This window comes from Scyliorhinus torazame, chromosome 16 (genome assembly GCF_047496885.1).
Source record: "Scyliorhinus torazame isolate Kashiwa2021f chromosome 16, sScyTor2.1, whole genome shotgun sequence".
Taxonomy (NCBI): domain Eukaryota; kingdom Metazoa; phylum Chordata; class Chondrichthyes; order Carcharhiniformes; family Scyliorhinidae; genus Scyliorhinus; species Scyliorhinus torazame.
The window spans coordinates 69,921,803-69,938,205 of record NC_092722.1 but is presented as its reverse complement, the minus strand read 5'-3'; the positions used below and the strand labels follow the sequence as shown (position 1 = coordinate 69,938,205).

The window sequence follows — 16,403 nt, the reverse complement described above, 5'->3', positions numbered from 1 at the left end:
GCCTTTTGTTCGGGTTCTGAGTCTGCAGGATTCGAAGTTGGTACGGATTGGTAGCTAGGAGCGCCTATCTCGTAGCGAGCGTTGAATTAAAACTTAGTTCTGTCGGTCGTCACTGCATCTGGTCACGGTCAATGTTGGTCCGTGTTGCTGGGTGACCCGGGCAGGACGCAGAGGTGAAGAAGAGAGCGATTTGAACTTGGGGCTCAACTCTTATAGTCCCCAGGGGCTTCCCACCTTTCGGGGTGGACCCTGTACCTGGTCCCAAGTGATTGGACTTTGTCCCAATCGCGTGGTTCGATTTTCTCCAATACTGGAGCGGTTCCCTGATCGATGGGTGGTCTTGAGGTGCTCGTTCACCTCCTTTGTGTTGGCTCCTGCTGGCGCCAAGGAGTCTGGCTTTGCTTTGTGTGTCAAAATGTTACTTATTGTTCCCAGGGATTACTCAACAGTACGCAATTGGCTGCTACTTTGTTATGCTGATGGTCGCTGGTATCGATGTTGTCTGGCCTTTTCAGAGGTAAATACACAGCAAACCTGCAGCTGCTGGTTTCTGTCTATGTTGGCTGACTTTCCCATCAGCCTTTGCCGTTCGCCATTTTAAATCGGGAGTTGGCCAATTTAGGTGGCTACACCGTAGACACAGAAGACTGTTTCTTTAGGCCCCATTTGAATGTCTGCACTGTGCGCTCCACTAACCCATTGGAAGCCGGGTGGTATGGAGCGATGCGGATATGGAGTATGCCATTCATCTTCATGAACCTCGCGAACTCCTCACTTGTAAAAGGAGTGCCGTTGTCCGTGACGAACACCTCGGGGAGGCCATGCATACGGAAAGACAAACGGATCTTCTCGATCGTTGCGCAGGATGTTGTGCCTACCATTTTATGCACCTCTAGCCATTTAGACTGGCCGTCGATGACTAGAAGGAACATGGATCTTTAAAAAGGCCTGGCGAAATCCGCATGCAAGCACGCCCAAGGCCACCCTGGCCATTTCAGTGATGTAGGGGCACGGCCGGCAAAAGCTTCTGATGCTCCTGGCAAATGGAACAGTTTTGGGCCACCTTCTCAATGTCGGTGATGAGGCCTGGCCACCAGACATAACTCCGGGCCAACATTTTCATTTTGGTCACACCCGGATGCCTACTGTGCAAGTCCTGTGGTATCAGCTCCTATCCCTTTTCCGGGGATGACCACACGCGTCCCCCACAAGAGGATACCATCTTCCACGCTGAATTCTGACAGCTTGGAGGAAAATGCCCGCAACTTGCCTGGGAGCTGTCTATGTTGCCCACCATACAGGACTATATGCCGAACCTTTGACAGGACTGGCTCCGTCTGGGTCCACTCACAGATCTGTGATGCCGTGACAGGCAAGGAGTCCATAAAATTCAGGGTTGCAACCACCTCACCAGTTGTGGGGGTCGACATGGGGCTGGTCGACAAAGGCAATCGGCTCAGTGCATCGGCATTCGCTCTCTGGGTCCCTGGTTTATGCTCCAGAGAATACTCGTAGGCAGCGAGCAACAAAGCCCAACGCTGGATCCTTGCAGAAGCAATGGGCGGTATTGGCTTATCCTCTCGGAAAAGTCCCAGCAGCGGCTTATGATTAGGCACGATAGTGACGTGACGGCCATACACATACTGGTGGAAACGTTTCACCGCGAAGACCACCGCCAGGCCCGCCTTCTCGATCTGCGAGTACTTCTTCTCCGCTTCAGTCAATGTGCAGGAGTAAAAGCTATATGCCGCTCGACACTGTTCTCCATCTTGTGGGACAGGACGGCCCCAAAACCATACGGGGATGCATCACACGTGATGAGCAAAGGCTTTCCAGGATCATAGTGGGTTAGTAACCGAGACGGCGACAATTGATGTTTTACCCGCTGAAAAGTGGTTTCTTGTGGCTGACCCCAAACCCAGGTGTGATTCTTCTTTAGCAGAAGGTGCAGCGGTGCCAGCGTAGTTGCCAGATTGGGGAGGAACTTCCCGTAATAGTTTACGAGGACGAGAAAAGAACGAAGATGCGAAGTGTCAGTCGGGGCGGGGCCTGTTGAATTGTACGCACCTTCTCTGCGACAGGGTGAAAACCTTTGCGGTCCACCCGATAACCCAGATAGACCACTTCCTTTGCCTGAGCGACGCACTTTGTACGACGTAAACGGACTCCAGCCTCTGAGAAGCGTCTAAGGACAGCCTCCAAATTTTCCAAATGTTCCTGTTCCGACGTCCCTGTAATCAAAACGTCATCTAAGTAGACAGCGACAGGCGGTAAACCTCTCAAGATGCCCTCCATGACGCGTTGAAAGATAGCGCAGGCAGAGGATACACCAAAGGGCAACCGTGTACATTCATACAGGCCCCTGTGTGTATTAATAGTTACATATGGCCAGGAGGCAGGGTCCAACTCCAACTGTAGGTAGGTGTGACTCATATCTAATTTCGTGAACGAGAGTCCGCCTGCAAGCTTCGCGTAGAGATCTTCTATGCGGGGCATTGGATATCGGTCGAGCCGGGAAGCCGTAGTCACTATAAGTTTATAGTCTTCGCACAAGCGAACTGTCGCATCTGGCTTTATTACAGGTACAATTGGCACTGCCCAGTCAGCGAAACAGATGGGCCTGATAATACCCAAGGACTCCAAACGAATAAGCTCCCCTTCTACCTTCTCGAGCAAGGCATAAGGCACCGGGCGCGCCCGGAGATACATATATATACAACAGCAGCAGTACTCCCTTGCTGCGTGGCACCTGGTTCGACCGGGACACGGGCTACCGCCCCTTTTATCTTCCCCAAACCGGGCTGGAATACATCTGGGTACCGCCTTAGTACCGCCGTCAACTTCCCAGAACCTGTTTGAAGGATGTGCTGCACTGCAGCCGAAAATGGTGCAACCATCCCGACCCAACAGCCTGGGCCCGTGGCCGCGCACCACGATAAGTGGGAAACGCCCCTCCTGGTGTCCATAAACAACAGGGGTCATCGTAGTTCCAGTAAGGTCCAATGGTTCCCCCATGTAGGTGGCCAACCTGGCCTGCATATCGGTTAATGTAAGGGTCCGTATACCCCGCTTGATGTGGTCGAATGACCTCTGGACGATCATGGAGACCGCTGCACCAGGTCAAGCAGGTGACCATTGACCCGTACCGTCACCTTAATGGGGGCCACACGGGAGCTGCCACACAATTGAGCTGCAGGCAGTCGTCCTCCTTCTCCACATCCTCGGAAGTAGTTCACGCACGTTCATCCAAATGGAAGGTACGGCCCCAGTCTCTGTCAGAACGACGGCGCGCACCTCCATTCCCTGTAGCTCCTGTACTCCCCGTTCTGCACTCTCTCGGGACAATACTATCTGAATGGCCTGTTGAAAAGTCAATGTTGGCTCGGCTAACAACTTTCACTGGGTGGCCCAGTTGGTAATACCACAAAACAAACGGTCACGTAACATTTCTGACAAAGTCTCACCTGGATAAAAACTCAGCAAGGGATTCTCCAGGGGTCCTCTCAGCGGTATTAAACCAGTAACGCTGGACTATCGTGGACGGGGTTGGGTTAAAATGTTGCCCCACTAAGATCACAAGTTCATCAAACGTCTTGGTGTCCGGCGCGACTGGGTACATAAGGCTCTTAATCACCCCAAATGTATGCGGGCCGCAGGCGGTGAGCAAAATGACCACCTGGCGCCCGTTTTCGGTGATATTGTTTGCCCGGAAATAGTAACGCATCAGTTGTGCGTACTGGTTCCAACTTTCCAGCGCAGCATCAAAGACATCCAAACGTCTAAAGAGGCATAGTGCAACAGAAAAAAACCTTCCAACCTGTATCCCACAAAAATCCAGGGAGGTGGCTTCAGCAGCTTAGACAGCTATCCACTGTAACCCTCATCGCCAGTTTTGTGAGGGCCACAAAGAATCCAGCATGAGTTTGTAGAATAGAAAGAAATAACGTTGTTTACAATTACATATATATACAACAGCAGCAGTACTCCCTTGCTGCACACTCCTCTCTAGCTGGTTCCATACTGGTCAGCTCTATTTATGCAGGGGCTCTGCTAATGATTTCTCTGCCCCCCCTCATTGGGGAAGCTCATACTCCCTAAGGATTGTGGGATTGCCATTTGTCCCCAGTCAGTGGTAAGCAGGCAGGTTTTAACAACGCACAGTGAAAAAATACAGATTTAAACTTGCCCACATACACTGTGTAAAATATACTATATTAAACTCTCCCACATACACTGTGTAACATATACAGTGTTAATCTCTCCTACACACACTGTGTAATAGATACAGGTTTAAACGTTCATACCCACACACTATGTAATATGTACAGCATTCAACTTGTCTAAATCTATGTAATATATACAGGGTTAAACTCTCTAACACACACATTTTGTAATATGGAGTGTTGGGTTCCCCTACACACACTGGGTAATATATGAAGTGTTAAAAGCTGCGACACACTGTGTATTATATACAGCGTTAAAACCTCCTACACGCACAGTATAACACAGGGTTAAACATTGATACCCACACGCTTTGTAATATGTACAGCGTTCAACTTGTCTAAACATCTATGTAATATATACAGGGTTAAAGTCTCTAACGCACAAACTTTGCAATATGTAGTGTTAAATTCCCTTACACACACAGTGCAATATATGAAGTGTAAAAACCGTTACACACTATGCAATATATACAGGGTTAAACTCTCCCACGCACAATCTGTGTGACATATGTATATATATACGTTAAACTCCCTTACACACACTGCGTAATATACACAGGGTTAAGCTCTCCTAGACACACACTGTGTAATATATACAGGGTTAAACTCGCACACTGTTGTTATGGGCCAGGGTTTAGTGAACCCCAAAGTGTATCATGGAGTTCACCTGACCCACAACTTTTAATAGATTGTGGTATGGGGAGCACACGGCCCACTCCACAGGTGTGGTACAGCAGAAATGGAAAAGTATTTTTTAAAGCAAAACAATGTTTATTCTATGAACTCAATTTAACCTTTTTAAAACATATAGTGAACATCTTAGCAACCATCAATTCAAATACAACCCCAAAAATACAACACTAAGTAATCCTTAATAACTTCCAAAACAACATCCAGAAGACAAAAGAAAAATCTTTTAACAGAAGCACATCAGGTTTACATTCACTATTGAAAATATTTATAATTCTGTATTCACCAAATGATCAAGAGATAGTCTTTTCATGGCAGAGAGATCAACAGTACACCTGCTTTGTCTGGTTTCAGCTCCAACACTGAAAACAAAACTAAAACACACCCAACAGCAAACAGCCTAAAATTAAAGTAAAAAGCTGACAGACAGCCCAGCTCCACCCACTCTCTGACATCACTGCAGTAATAAACACCCATTTCTTAAAGATACTCTCACTGCAGATATTTATATACACACCCATTTATAAACACCCATTTCTTTAAGATACTCTCACATGACACTGTGTAATTAATAAATTGTTACATTCTCCTGAACACACGGTGTAGAATACACGGTTAAGGGGCGGGATTCTCCCCTACCCGGCGGGGCGGGAGGTTCTGGCGTAATGGAATGGCGGGAACCACTCCGGCGTCGGGCCGCCCCAAAGGTGCGGACGTCTCCGCACGTTTAGGGACCAAGCCCTCACCTTGAGGGGCTAGGCCCGCGCCAGAGTGGTTTGCGTTCCAGCGGCTGGCGGGAAAGGCCTTTGGCGCCACGCCAGCCGGGGCCGAAAGGTCGACGCCAGGCGACGCGGGTCGGCGCATGCATGGGAGCATCAGCGGCTGCTGACGTCATCCCCGCGCATGCGCAGAGGAGGGGGTCACTTCCGCCTCTGCCATAGTGAAGACCATGGTGAAGGCGTAAGAAAAAGAGTGCCCCCATGGCACAGGCCCGCCTGCGGATCGGTGAGCCCCGATCGCGGGCCAGGCCACCGTGGGGGCACCCCCGGGGCCAGATCGCCCCACGCCCCCCCCCCCCCACCCTCCGGACCCCGGAGCTTGCCCGCGCCGCCTTGTCCCGCCGTTCAAAAGGTGGTTTAATCCACGCTGGCGGGACAGGCATTCCAGCAGCGTGCCTTCGGCCCATCGCGGGCCGGAGAATCGGCGGGGGTGGGCCCGCCGACCGGCGCGGTGCGATTCCCTCCCCCGCCGACTGGCGTGGCACGATTCCCACCCCCGCCGAATCTCTGGTGGCGGAGACTTCGGGACACGGCGGGGCGGGTTTCACGCCAGCCCCCGGTGATTCTCCGACCCGGCGTGGGGTCGGAGAATCCCGCCCCAGGGTTCCTCTCTCTTACAGGCACGCAGTGTAATATACACAGTGTTCAACTCTCATCCGCACACTCTGTAATTTATATAGAGTTAAACTGTCCTACACACACTGTAATTTATACACGATTAATCTCTTATACACACTGTGTAATATATACAATGGTAATTCCCTCTTCAGACACTGTGCAATACACACAGGGTTAAATTCTCCTCCACACAGATTAATATATACCGGGTTAAACCATCCCACACACCTTGTAAATACACTCTCATTATTAAACTCTCCTTATCACACCATGTAATATATACAGTGGTAACCTCTCCTGCACGCACTGTGTAATATATGCAGGGCTAAACGTTCAATATATCTAAACGTCGATGTAATATGTACAGGGTTGAACTCACCAACACAGACACTATATAATATAAACGGTTAAATTCCCCGACAGACACTATGTTATATATACTGAAGCCCATGTATCTACCCTATCCCCATAACCCAGTAACCCCCACTTAACATTTTTTTTTGGACACTAAGGGCAATTTAGCATGGTCAATCCACCTAATCCGCACATCTTTGGACTGTGGGAGGAAACCGGAGCACCCGGAGGAAACCCACGCACACACGGGGAGAATGTGCACGGGAAGCGAACCTGGGACCCTGGAGCTGTGAAGCAACTGTGCTAACCACTATGCTACCGTGCTGCCCATAAACTCTCCGACACACACTATGTAATATGTACAGGGTTCAACTCTCCTCCACACTGTGCAATATATAGTGTTAAACTCTCCTGCACACACCGTAATATATAGTGTTAAAATCTCCTACACACTGTGCAATAAATATACAGGGTTAAACTCTCCTACATACACTGTAATATATACAGGGTTCAACTCTCCTACACACTGTGCAATATATGAAGGGTTAAACTCTACTATACACACTGTGTAAGTTTGACAGTGTTCAACTCTCCTACACACATGTAATATATAGGGTTAAATTCCCCTACACACGCTGTGTAATATATAGAGGGTTAATCTCACCTATACACACTGAGTAATATAGACAGGGGTCAAACTCTCCAACATACAATGTGTAATATATATAGGGTTAAACTCTCCTACATACACATTGTGTAATATATACAGTGTTAAACTCTCCTGCACACACTGTAATATATAGTGTTAAAATCTCCTACACACTGTGCAATAAATATACAGGGTTAAACTCTCCTACATACACTGTAATATATACAGGGTTCAACTCTCCTACACACTGTGCAATATATAAAGGGTTAAACTCTACTATACACACAGTGTAAGTTTGACAGTGTTCAACTCTCCTACACACATGTAATATATAGGGTTAAATTCCCCTACACACGCTGTGTAATATATAGAGGGTTAATCTCACCTATACACACTGAGTAATATAGACAGGGGTCAAACGCTCCAACACACATTGTGTAATATATACAGGGTTAAACTCTCCTACACACACACACTGTGCAATATATACAGATTTAAATTCCCCTACAGACACTGTGTAAAATATACAGGGTAAACTCTTTTACAGACACAAGGTGTAATTTATACATGGTTAAACTCTCCTGCACACACTGCTTAATATATACAGGGAGCTGGATTCTACGATTCGTGGACTATGTCCCCACGCCGGCGTGGGAACGGAGGCATTTTACGCCCGAAAGTTCAGCGCAAAATGGCCACCGATCCTCCGTGTAGCTGGGGACTAGCGTGGAGCACCCGGCTCTAGCTGCCGATATGGCCCCGTGAATTGCCAGGTCCATGGTCGCGCATGCGCACGGCGGCCGTGCGACCTGCTGCCGGCCGCTTGCGGACCGGCCTGCAAAATAATGCCTTCCCTTTGGCCGGCTCAAGCACCTTGGACCACCCCCAACAATGCCCCCAGCCCCTGATAAAGTCCCCCTGCCCGCGGATCGGCCCTCCCCCAGCTGTGGTGGAGCTGGATTGAGTCCGCAACCGCCACACCGAGTTCCCGACGGGTGAGACCATGGGAGACCAACGCCACCGACGCTCCGCCCCCGATTGGCCGAGTTCCCGATGGCTTTGGTCTCCCATGGTCACACCCGTCGGGAACTCAGCCAGTCGGGGGCGGAGCATCGGGGGTGTGCCTCAGGCGACTAGGGACTTTTTCATGGTAACTTCATTGCAGTGTTAATGTAGGCCTATTTGTGACAATAAAGATTATTAAAATCAAAAGAAAATGACATAGTGGATTAAACTCTCCTAAATGCACTGTGTAATATATATATGGTTAACGTTTCCTCCACACACTGCGTAATATATACAGGGTTCAGCTCTCCTCCACACACTCTGCAGTTTATAATGTTAATGTATACAGGGTTAAACTGTCCTACACACAATGCAATATATACAGGATAAAGCTCTCCTACACGCACTGTGTAATATACACAGTGTTAAATCCTCCTCGATACACTGGGTTGAATTCAGCTCAATGTATCTAGGGCTGAATTCAACACTTTAGATTTAACACTATTTTTGGACTATCATAACCAATGGATCCACTATCTCTGCTGCCACTTACTTTAACACCCTAGGATGTAGGCCATCAGGCCCTGGGGACTTGTCTGTGTATATATTACACAGTGTGTGTAGAAGAGTTTAACCCTGTGTATATTATATTAATGTTTCATCAAATTGAACACTGTATATATTACTCAGCTTGTGGGTCTGAGATTTTAACCCTGTATTTATTACTCAGTGTGTGAAGGCAAGTTTATCCCTGTAAATATTACACCGTGTGTTGAAGGGAATTTAGCCCAGTATATTACACAGTGTGTTGTCATGCAAGAGTGCCTTTAAGAACTGGATGTGTAAGCAATGTACCTTTAAGAAAACAGTGATGTCATAGAGTGGGTGGAGCTCAGCTCAGTTCAGCCATTTTGCAGGTTTTTAGTTTCAGTTTAAAATCAGTGTGTGTGTGTGTCTGTGTGTTTCCAGAGAGCTGCCAGTTTTGCAGTTTTAAAAAGTGCCTGGCTGGTTTTGCTGAGAGCAGCTTCAAAGTGCCTGGCTGTTTTGCAGTGAGCTGATTAAAATGAGAAAGCCAGTTGGCAAAAGCAGGGTGTCTGTGTGTGTCCAGAGAGTTTGCAGGGAAAAAACAAGGTGGGAGCTGAAATCAACCGAGCTAATATATCTCTGCCATTCTACAGAAATTTTTTATATCTTTTAACCTGATGTGATTTTGTTCAAAGGTGTTAAGTCTCTTGGAAGTTTGAAGGAACAGTTTAAGGAGTTATTTACTATTGCAATATTTTCTGAGTTATCTTTGAAGTAAGGGGTGTTACGAGATTCAAGGTGTATTTAAGGTGTTAAGTTGAGTTCATGGAATAAACAGTGTTTTGTGTTTAAAAACCCACAATGTCCATAATTGTAATCCCACACCTAGGGAAAAAGCCGTGTGCTAGAAAAAGCAACAAATACATGAAAGGAAGAGGTTGGTTGAACGCCATGATACATTTTGGGGTTCTGAAAAGCCTCGCCCATAACAATTGGGGGCTCGTCCGGGATAAAAGTCTATCTATTGGATTGGCTGTTGTGAGCTTAAAGACAGTGAAGGATTGTTGCTTTTCCGGTGTGGTATTTTAGTTTAAGTGGGGAGAGTGTTGTGAACAATGGCTCTTTCAGAGGCTCAGAGGTTTTTGGGGTGGAGAATGTCACACGTAGTACTTTACGGACAGAAACGAAAAGCAGACTGTTAGATTTGGCAAGAACATTGCAGCTAACATTAGCTGACAAAATGCGAAAAGGTGAGGTAATTATGGCGGTGGTTAAGCATTTAAAGTTGCCTGAGATAGAGTTTGACTCATTGCAAATAGCACAAATTCAGCTGCGAATTAAACAAATGGAACATGAGAAAGAATTAAAGCGGCTGGAATACGAGTGTGAGAGAGAGAAAAAAGAAAGAAAAAGAGAGAGAGAGAAAAAAGAAAGAGAAAGAGCAAGAGAGGAAAAGGAAAAGGAGAGAGAAGAAAGGAGAAAAGAAAGAATAGCCCCAGCAGAACAAAAAGAAAAAGAAAGGGAGATACAGATCAGGGAAAAAGATAAAGAGAGGGAGTTTGAACTTCAGAAAATGGCCATGAAACATGACAGTCAGTTAAAATATGCAGACGTAAAGGGAAACGTACAGTTGGATGATAGTGATGAGGATAGTGAGAAAGAGCGTCATAGTCGAAGGCTTGGTGGGAATCTATTTAAATATGTCCAAGCATTGCCAAGGTTTGACGAGAAGGAAGTGGAATCCTTTTACATTTCATTTGAGAAGGTAGCTAAACAAATGAAATGGCCACAGGACATGTGGGTGTTACTGATTCAAACAAAGCTGGTAGGTAGAGCTAGCGAAGTGTTTGCATCACTACCGGAAGAGGTATCTGGAACATATGAGGAGGTGAAGAAATCCATCTTAAGTGCATATGAGTGCATAATGCCTGAAGCTTACAGACTAAGGTTCAGAAATTTAAGGAAAGAATTTGGTCAAACATACATGGAGTTTGAAAGGCTCAAACAAAGTAATTTTGAGAGGTGGTTAAGGGCTTTGAAAATAGACCAAATGTATGAAGCTCTCAGAGAAATTATACTTTTGGAGGAGTTTAAAAATTCAGTTCCTGATGCAGTGAGAACTCATGTGGAAGAACAGAGGGCTAAAACTGCGAGATTAGCAGCAAAAATGGCAGATGATTATGAATTAGTTCATAAATCAAAGATTGGTTCCGACATCAGTTTCGGCCGGTGAGGGATAGAAACTGGGGACATGAGAAATACTCAAGTGGTAAAGGTAAAGGTGATCTGATGGGAGACAATAAAGAGAGTGTACCTCAGATTAAAAAAGAAATCCAGGAGGGTGCAAAAGAAATGAAAAGTTTCAGATGTTGTCACTGTAATAAACTAGGCCATGTAAAGTCACAGTGTTGGTGGTTGAAGAAAATCACTGGGAAGGCTGATGTGGTAAAACAGAATAAGACAGTGGGGTTTGTTAGAGTGGTAAAGGAAAGCCCAAGGGAAGCGAAGGAGGTGCAAACGATTGTGCAGCCTGTTCAAGAAGTAATTGTTAAGAATGTGCCAGATGTCTTTAAAGAATTTACTTGTGTGGGTAAAGTTTACTCATGTGTATCAGGAAGAGCAGGTAAAGAAGTCACAATTTTAAGAGATAGAGGGGCTAGTCACTCTTTAATGGTAAGAGATGAGGAATTATGTAGTTTGGGAAGAATGTTGCCAGAAAAGGTGGTGATATGTGGAATTCAGGGTGAGAGAAGTAGCGTTCCATTATATAAGGTAAGGTTATAAAGTCCAGTGAAGAGTGGTGAAGTGGTAGTAGGAGTAATAGATAAACTATCTTGTCCAGGAATACGGTTTATCTTGGGTAATGATATAGCTGGATCGCAGGTGGGAGTGATGCCTACTGTGGTTGATAAGCCAGTGGAAAATCAGACAACTGAAGGGTTGAAGGACGAATAGCCTGGGATTTTTCCAGATTGTGTAGTAACAAGGTCGCAAAGTCACAGGTTAAGACAAGAGGAGAAATCAAAGAGTGAAGATGAAGTTGAAGTGCAATTATCAGAAACGATTTTTGATCAGATGGTTGAAAAAGAACAAGAACAGGTGGAGGATGAGGCGGATATTTTTAGTTCAGGAAAATTGGCGGAGTTACAACAGAAAGATGTAGAAATAAAACGGATCTATCAGAAAGCATATACGGAAGAGGAATCTGAGAGTATACCAGAGTGTATTTACCGTAAAAATGATGTCTTGATGGGAAAATGGAGACCTGTACAAATGCAGGCGGATGAAAAGTGGGCAGAAGTTCATCAAGTAGTATTGCCGGTTGGGTATAGAAAGGAGGTGTTGCGAGTTGCACATGAGGTACCAGTGGGAGGTCATTTGGGAATAAGGAAAACTCAACCAAAAATCCAGAAACATTTTTATTGGCCTGGACTACATAAAGATGTAGTTAAATTTTGTCCAATCATGTCACACATATCAAGTGATAGGGAAACATCAAGCAGTGATAAAACCAGCGCCCTTGATACCCATTCCAGCATTTGAGGAACCTTTTACAAGGGTCCTAATCGATTGTGTAGGACCGCTCCCTAAAACAAAAAGTGGGAATCAATATTCTTTGACTGTAATGGATGTATCTACTAGGTTTCCAGAAGCCATTCCAGTAGGTAATATTACAGCTAAAAGGATTGTGGAGGAGTTACTTCAATTCTTTACTAGATATGGACTACCCACAGAAATTCAATCGGATCAAGGATCAAATTTTACTTCACAGTTATTCAAAGAAGTTATGGATAGCTTAGGAATGAAACAATTTAAATCAACTGCGTACCATCCAGAATTGCAGGGAGCGTTAGAAAGGTGGCATCAGACATTAAAGACAATGTTGAGGGCGTATTGTCAAGATTATCCAGAGGATTGGGATAAAGGAATCCCATTCATATTGTTTGCAATTAGGGATGCACCTAATGAGTCTACCAAATTTAGTCCTTTTGAACTAATTTTTGGTCATGAGGTAAGAGGACCACTTAAATTGATTAAGGAAAAACTGGTGGGTGAGAAATCGGAAATTACACTATTGGATTACATGTCAAATTTTAGGGAACGATTGAATAGAGCAGGTGAATTGGCTAGACAACATTTGAAAGTTGCACAAAATGTGATGAAACGGGTAGCGGACAAGAAATCCAAAGTTCGTAGTTTTGCCAGTGGGGATAAAGTTTTAGTGTTGTTACCAGTGGTAGGGAAGCATTTAAAAGCTAGGTTTTGTGGACCATATCAGATTGAAAGGAAATTAAGTGAGGTGAATTATGTGGTAAAAACACCAGATAGAAGGAAGACTCACCGAGTGTGTCATGTGAATATGCTTAAAAGTTACTTTGAAAGGGAAGGAGAGGAAAAGGAGGTTTTAATGATTCTAACTCAAAGTGACAAACCAAATCCAGATGACTGTGAATTTGACATACCTGAAATCAAATTGGAAAATGAGGATGTTCTTAAAAATTGGGATGAATTGTTAAGTTACCTTCCAGAGGAAAAACAAACTGACCTGAAAAAGTTATTGATATCACATGGGCAAGTTTGTCGAGATAAATTGGGAAGTACTAAAATGGCTATACATGATGTAGATGTGGGAAATGCTGTTCCTATCAAACAACATCCAAAGAGACTTAATCCTTTAAAATTGGCACAGGTTAACAAAGAGATTGAAAGTATGCTTAAAAATGGCATAATTGAAGTGGGTTGCAGCCAATGGAGCTCACCCATAGTGATGGTTCCTAAACCAGACGGTACCCAATGGTTGTGTGTGGACTATCGAAAGGTAAATGCAGTTACAAGAACGGACTCTTATCCTATCCCACGTTTGGAGGATTGCATGGAGAAAGTGGGACAATCTGCTTTTATTTCCAACTTCCAGACATGGAAAGAACATTTAAAACATCGTATGGAGTTCTTCGATCGACTTCAGGAGGCGGGTTTGGTGATGAACCTAGCCAAAAGTGAATTTGGAGAAGGCCGAATCGCTTTCCTTGCGGAGTTTCCGATACCCTCAAGACGAAGGGAAATAATGCGATCTCCTAGCATGAATGAATTTGATCGAACAGTTGTGCAAACGTTTTGTGGCGTGATTACTCCACTGATGGACTTGCTAATGAGAGGTCAAAAATTTCAAGGGACAGTGGACTTTCAACAGGCATTTGACTGCCTGAAAGCTGTGATCACCAATGCTTCTGTATAGGAGAATTGCAAGGGACTCTGTGGTCAGATTGAACTAAATTATTTGATTCTGAAGAGAAATGCCGAGGAGTAGAGGAATGGATGGATTGTGCAGAGACTTTGTTCAAAGAGACTGTCAATTGAGAAGGATTTCAGTTGGAGGAAGAAGAACAAAGAAAATGGACTATATTATTATACCTGTTTGCATGTGTTGGGTTTTTTTTAAACAAAAAGGTATATTTACTGTGTACATTTCTTAGTGGATGGTGCAAAAGTGAAAAATGAAACCATCTTGAAGTTGATGGTTTATTTTTTTTTCTTGGGGGGAGGTGTCATGTGAGAGTGCCTTTAAGAAATGGATGTGTAAGCAATGTACCTTTAAGAAAACAGTGATGTCATAGAGTGGGTGGAGCTCAGCTCAGTTCAGCCATTTTGCAGGTTTTTAGTTTCAGTTTAAAAGCAGTGTGTGTATCTGTGTGTTTCCAGAGAGCTGCACGTTTTGCAGTTGGGTTTTTGCAGTTTTAAAAAGTGCCTGGCTGGTTTTGCTGAGAGCAGCTTCAAAGTGCCTGGCTGTTTTGCTGTGAGCTGATTAAAAGGAGAAAGCCAGTTGGAAAAAGCAGGGTGTCTGTGTGTGTCCAGAGAGTTTGCAGGGAAAAAACAAGGTGGGAGCTGAAATCAACCAAGCTATTATATCTCTGCCATTCTACAGAAAATATATATATCCTTTAAACTGATGTGATTTTGTTTAAAGGTGTTAAGTCTCTTGGAAGTTTGACGGAACAGTTTAAGGAGTTATTTACTGTTGCAATATTTTCTGAGTTATCTTTGAAGTAAGGGGTGTTAAGAGATTCAAGGTTTATTTAAGATGTTAAGTTGAGTTCATGGAATAAACAGTGTTTTGTGTTTAAAAACCCACGTGTCCATAATTGTAATTCCACACCGACGGAAAAAGCCGTGTGCTAGAAAAAGCAACAAATACATTAAAGGGAGAGGTTGGTTGAACTCCATGATACATTTTAGTGTTCTGAAAAGCCTCGCCCATAACAGTGTGTAGTAGAGTTAGACCCTGTATATATTGCCCTGTGTGTCGGAGCATTTAACGCTGTATATATTACATAATGTGTTTAGGAATGCCCAAACCCTATATGTATTACACTGTGTGTGTGGATAAGAATTTAACCCTGTATATATTACATAGAGTATTTGTAAGAGAGTTTAACTCTGGATATTTAATACACTGTGTAGGAATGTTTTATCCTGTATACATTACACAGTGTGTAGGAAAATGTAACACTGTATATATTACATAATGTGTGTAGTGTTATGGGCCAGGGTTTAGAAAACCCCAAAGTGTATCCTGGAGTTCACCTGACCCACAACTTTTACTAGATTGTGGTATGGGGAGCACACGCCCCACTCTACAGGTGTGGTACAGCAGAAACGGAAAAGTTTTTTTTTAAAGCAAAACAATGTTTATTCTATGAACTCAAGTTAACCTTTTTAAAACATACAGTGAACATCTCAGCAACCATTAATTCAAATACAACCCCCAAAGACTACAACACTAAGTAAACCTTTAAGCTTTCCTTTTTAACATCCATACGACTTAAAAACAAAACCTTTATCAGAAGCACATCAGGTTAAAGTCACTACTGAAAACATTTATAATTCTGAATTCACAAAGAGATAGTCTTTTGATGGCAGAGAGAACAGCAGTACATCTGCTTGGTCTGACTTCAGCTCCAACACTGAAAACAAAACTAAAACACACCCTGCAGCAAACAGCCTAAAACGAAAGTAAAAAGCCGACAGACAGCCCAGCTCCACCCACTCTCTGACATCACTGCAGTAGTAAACACCCATTTCTTAAAGGTGCTCTCACTACAGATATTTATATACATACCCATTTATAAACACCCATTTCTTAAAGGTACTCTCACATGACAGTAGGCAAATTTAACCTGTATGTATTATACAGTATCTGTAGGTGAGTTTAACACCGTAGATGTTACACAGTGTGTGTAGAAGAGCTTAACCCTGTATATATTACATAGAGTGCGTCAGATAGTGTAGTCCAGTATACATGACACAGTTTGTATAGGAGAGTTTAACCCTGTATATAATGCACAGTATGTGAATAGGACAGCTTAATCAAGTATATATTAAACAGTGTGTGTAGGAGAGTTTAGCCCTGTATATATCGCACAGTGTGTGTAGGAGAGTTTAGCCCTGTGTATATTGCACAGTGTGTGTATGAGAGCATTACCCTGTATCTATTACACAGGGCTGGATTCTCCGATACTGCGGCTATGTTCGCAGGATCTGTCTGGTCTTACGCCCAAAACG

The 16,403-nt window shown here is 44.3% G+C and overlaps 1 protein-coding gene across 1 annotated transcript in view; it reads right to left on the bottom strand.

The window, feature by feature from the left end:
* Positions 1 to 16,403, bottom strand: part of LOC140392867 (alpha-2-macroglobulin-like) — a 525,178-nt gene that overhangs the window by 280,815 nt on the left and 227,960 nt on the right. The window lies entirely within an intron of this gene.